The sequence below is a fragment of the Balaenoptera ricei genome, chromosome 18, assembly GCF_028023285.1.
Source record: "Balaenoptera ricei isolate mBalRic1 chromosome 18, mBalRic1.hap2, whole genome shotgun sequence".
Classification (NCBI taxonomy): Eukaryota; Metazoa; Chordata; class Mammalia; order Artiodactyla; family Balaenopteridae; genus Balaenoptera; species Balaenoptera ricei.
This window is the reverse complement of record NC_082656.1, coordinates 41,407,181-41,412,427: the sequence shown is the minus strand read 5'-3', so window position 1 is coordinate 41,412,427 and position 5,247 is coordinate 41,407,181. Positions and strand designations below refer to the sequence as shown.

Here is a 5,247-nt window from a genome sequence, read left to right as displayed (position 1 = left end):
AGCTCAGAAATAAATTCACACATGTATGGTCAATTTTGATAAAGGTGCCAAGAATACACAATGAGAAAAAGATAGTCTCTTCCACAAATGTTGCTGAGAAAACTGAATACTCAAATGCAAAAGAATAAATTTGCATACATACTTTATACCATACACAAAAATACACAAATATACAAAATGGATTAAAGACTTAAATGTAAGACCTGAAACTGTAAAACTCCAGAATAAAACATAGGGAAAACCTTCCTAACTTGGGTCTTCACAGTGATTTCTTGTATATGACACCAAAAGCATATGGAACCAAAGCAAAAATAGACCAGTGGACTACATCAAAATTTTTGTTCTGATGTATTTATATCATTGTTTAGAACTTCCCTCTTTAATTCAGGCTTAGAAACTCATCCTTTATGACAAAATTCCATAGCTCCATGAATGTGTATAGGTAAATATATTTAGGAACACTTTCATAGCATTGCCTAACCCATAAGTAGATCCTAAGAGATAGGGAAAGGCAAGTGACAGGATGGTCACTTATTTTGGATTAAGGCAGTCCAGGAAAGGCCTTGATGAAGAAAATAGGAAGGAAGTGAATGAAATTCTCAGGTGGAGGGGAGATTTATTTAATATCCACTGGAATGATGTTCCATTGCAAGTATCTACAGTGAGATTGTCCTCAGTGTATTCTTATCTTGTGTTAACATGGATAGAAGTAAGAGAGAATGATCCAATAGAGTGGGAAAGAGAATTGGATCAAAAAATAAGAACTCTTAATGAGATTCTAAAACATGAATATTAAGAATTAGGAAGACAGAGAAAAAAGAAAAAGTGTACATTCTTAGTATATTGAAAGTTATGATTTCAGAAATGCAAGTAGAGAACTGCCATCACAAGTAGCCACAATATTACAAATATATATTATTCATATGTCAAAAACACTAATAATATAAAATCCATATCAAATATCTCTATTTGCTAACAAAACATTTCTGTATTAATAAACGTGTCATTTATTTCCCATGTATATGAACACTTCAGCTTCATATGTTTTATTCCATAAAAAAGGAATTAAAACTTAATTCAGTATTCCTCAAAGCGTATTTCACAGAAAAGTAGATTTTATTAGATGCTTGAAACAAAGAAATAAAAAAATGTCCATACAGTTAGTCAGAATGAACTACCCAACCAGAGGGATGGATGTTGTCTAACCAAGTTCTTGTGAGAAGGCCCTGGCTTCCCTGATTGCAGTTTAGATTAAATTTGCTCTCATCTGCTGAGTTGGACAGCAAGTTTCACCACTCAACATCAGTGTTTCTGTGTTACTGCTGGACTGTCATGTGTCACTTGATTCATCCTAATCTATGAAACGTCAATGTTAACCACTGACTGCAAAAGGTCTGGAGTGAAGGGATGAAACAAAGGCTTGCAATTTCAATTTGCAGGATGTTGCTGCAATTACAATACTGAGCCTCTTATTAAAAACTAAGTGGGCCTTGCCCTGTACAAAAGGGCAGAATTCATTCATTTGTGATTATCTAAATTCTGAAGGGAATTTTATCCCTTCAAAAGAGTTGATTAATTTTCAGGAACAGTGAGAAACAGTGGCAAGGAATATGACCTTGATCATCTCCATCACATGGCCCGGCAGAAAAATCCTCATATGACCTGTGTTGTGTAATTACTTTCTTTCTTTCTTTCTTTCTTTCTTTCTTTCTTTCTTTCTTTCTTTCTTTCTTTCATTTATTTGGTGTGTCTCCTGCATATGAAGGACTATCATTTTCTTTTGCAGAGAAAAATTCCCTACTTTCACCGCATTTCTCTGCTATGGCATGACTTACACAGGTATTACCTTCTTTCCTTTGGAATTTCCTTTCTGCCTCTAGTTTATCCCAAACTTGCCTCCTCTTACAAAGATGATGATACTGTTTGGCATTCACATAAAGAGGCTCTTCTTCAAACATCTCTGTCCCAGTAAAGGGATTCCTTAGATAGCAGGCACAGAACCAGCTCCAAGCACCATCATGACCGTCCCTCCTGAACTGATCACATAGCCTGCCACTGGTAGAATTATGATAGACCCTTGTTAGTTGTGTTGGTTTTGGCTCCTGTCTGAACAGTCTGTGCCCCTATCAAACTTGCTGCTGGGTCATGCCTTTCCAGTGAGTGATGCCATCTTCAGTAAATGGCTGGTAGAAGATGGTCTGTCCTTCAACAGTCTGTGCTACTTGCTGCCCCTAGAGAGTGATCTGCTGCTGTGTTTGTGTCTGACTGGTAGTGACAGCTGTCTGTGGCTGCTGGATGATGATCTGATGAATCTGGTCCTTGCAAAGTCTGTCCTTTCTTTTACTCCCAGATCTGGATCTATCTCAATGGAACCAACTGTATCTGCTACAAATAGTCTGTGTCCCAGATACAGGTACTAGCATGATGGTTTCATCATGTCCACCAGGGACAGTTTGGATAATGATAGGTTGGACAGAGATTAACACTAACTTGTACCACTAATGTATGCCTCTGGACCTGCTGTTGAAACCATCTTGCAATCTGCTCTTTTGAAATATTGCTCTTTGCTGCATTCTGCTCCATGGTCCAATGAAGTTAAAATTCTATTAAAAGACAGCTTTGCTCTGGAGATCCTAGAAGACTATGAAGTATATTTCAGAGTGCAGGGGAGTTGGTAACAGGCAAGATTGCTCTGGGTCTGGTGCCTGAAAATCTGGACCTAAGTGTGAGAGAGAAAGGTTTTCATCTCCATCTGGCACTAGCACTCTGCAAGGGTCAAGAACCCCAATGTACCTGCTCCAGTGGTCACATCCATGCATGGGACTGGCCTCTGCAGGCCTTGGACTAGAGTGCCTGGAGGCACTCACAGGCTCTGGACCAAGGCCACCAGCTCTTTTGCTCATATAGGTAGGCTAAGCTCAATTCTAACAATCTATTTTTTATTTAATATATATTCATAAACATATGCATATGCACACTGGACTACATTACTTTCTGATAGCAATTCTGGGATATTTAGGCAAGTATTATTCATAAAACCATCTATAAGACATTAGAAAAAATGAAAACAGCACAGAAAGCTCCTATGACAAGACAAACTAAGATACAAAAGAGATATAGAAAGACAGTTCTAGGGATATTAGCAGAATAACAACTCTGTCTAAAAATCAGAGACTAGAGCACATAAAGGGTGATATTTGAACATGATCTTTAATATAGAAATATTTTGACAAGAAAAGTGGGAAATTTATGGAAAACAGGATAAACTTCTTTCAAAAAGTGGAGAACAATCCAATTTGACATTAATATAAGATACACAAAGGAGCTGTTGTCTTATATTAATGACAATATTAATAATACATATTATAAATAATAAATATAATATAAAAATAAATATTATAAATATAATAATAATAAATAATAAGTATTATAAGACAATAAAGGAGTTGCAATCTCCTATATTTTGTTACTGTGTTCTCTCAAGTTTTTTTTTTTTTCTTTCTACAGATATGCTATATTTGTCTAGTATGGGTTTCTTATTGCAACCCTGTAAGTCAGCATTTCCAGGGTTCTGGCTTTAAACTTCTTACTTTGTACACTCATCCTTAGAGCTGACATCACAGCCATGGCTTCATGAAAAATATTAATGCTGATGATTCCCATCTTAAACCAGTCTCCTAAACTGCAGACTATTTCACCAAATGCCTCCTAGTTATCTCCCAATGAATGCCCTATAATTATTCTAAAATCATTATGTCCATCATTTCCTCACAAATCTATGTTGCCTTGAGTTCCCTAACTTAATCTATAGCAATAAAATGCTTGAAAAAAACAATAAGGAGGAATCCCTAGGCAACAGTAATAATCACATGATGTCACATCTGTAGACAATTTAGAATATCCCTCAGAAATTTTCCACACAGAGGAAATAAAAGATAGTGATAGCAATCCACCTTAAAGATAGTTTTACTGGCAATGGAATTTCTCCGAAATGTGCCTCTGTGGAGAAGTAGGAAGAAAGAGCAAAAGATATTTTCAACTGAAAGGGAGGCATGCAGGACTAGCTACATAATTTACAGCGCCCAGTGAAAAATCAGAAATGGGACTCCTGTTCAAAAATTATTAAGAATTTCAAGTCAGCAGCAGTAGAACATTAAACCAAGTGTGAGACCCTACCATGTGCAAGCCCTGAGCAACTGCATAGCCCACACACCTTGAAGCCATCCTTACGTGCAAGGATCCTTACGTGCTAGCCATCCTTACGTGCTAAGCCATCCTTAGCCTGCTGAAATTGGCAAGTTAGAAAGTACTTGGGGTTCACACTAAACGGCAATAGGTATTCATAAAGAAATTTTAAAGAAAATTGAAAGAGAGACAAGAGCTCTAAATTAGGACAAATTGTGACATAGAAATTTTCAGTATCCTGTTCATCTTCCATTCAGCTCTACCTGTAATTACATCAGTGATGATATGAAATATTAAGGGACTGTGCTTTTACTTTATTAACTCATAACCATTCTACGTTCATAACTTTTCTTAGAAGTATGATTGACATTTATTAACATATTTTGTAATAAAGAAGTTCTCACTGTGTACATCATTACTTACCTTAACCTGCATGTGTTTATTTTAAAGAAAATATTCATGTGGCTTCTATGAAGCCTTGTTTTCACTTCTGACATTTTATCTGCAACTTCCTACATGATAACCTCAGAAATAAAGCTTATATTGCTTATAAGCTTATATCTATATTGATATTGTAGGCTATTATTTAACTCTTTCCATTATGTCTTAGTGGTACAAACTCTGCTATTATTGATCATGCTATATTTCAAGACCTATTGAAAAAAATCTTTTGTGGTTTAATTCACTTTCAATGTAGCACATCTTCATATCATCAACTCTGCCTTTTCTTTCAATGGATTTTTACCCTCTTTAGATTTATTACATTGTATACTCTTTTCAGCTTATGAACTATTTTCCCAGATTTAAGAAAATTAGGCATCTGTGAAAAATATAGGAGGATACATAAAATAATTCTATATTCTATTCTGGAATACATTTGTGCATCATTGTTGACATATGCCCTCTGCTGGTCCAGTTTTGATCCCTCCTCATTGGAACCTGTCAATCATTCTAAATTGTATGTGGGTTTTATAATGTGAGAATATTTCCCAGAGGTTAAAATAACTGAAATTCTTGGGTAAATTGAAAAACAAACAAATACGTGAATTAATAGATTCAACA

At 35.7% G+C, this 5,247-nt stretch overlaps 1 pseudogene; it reads right to left on the bottom strand.

Annotated features, from left to right (window-relative positions):
* Positions 1–1,733: 1,733 nt before the first annotated feature.
* Positions 1,734–2,583, bottom strand: LOC132352423 (nuclear transcription factor Y subunit alpha-like; annotated as a pseudogene).
* Positions 2,584–5,247: the final 2,664 nt, after the last annotated feature.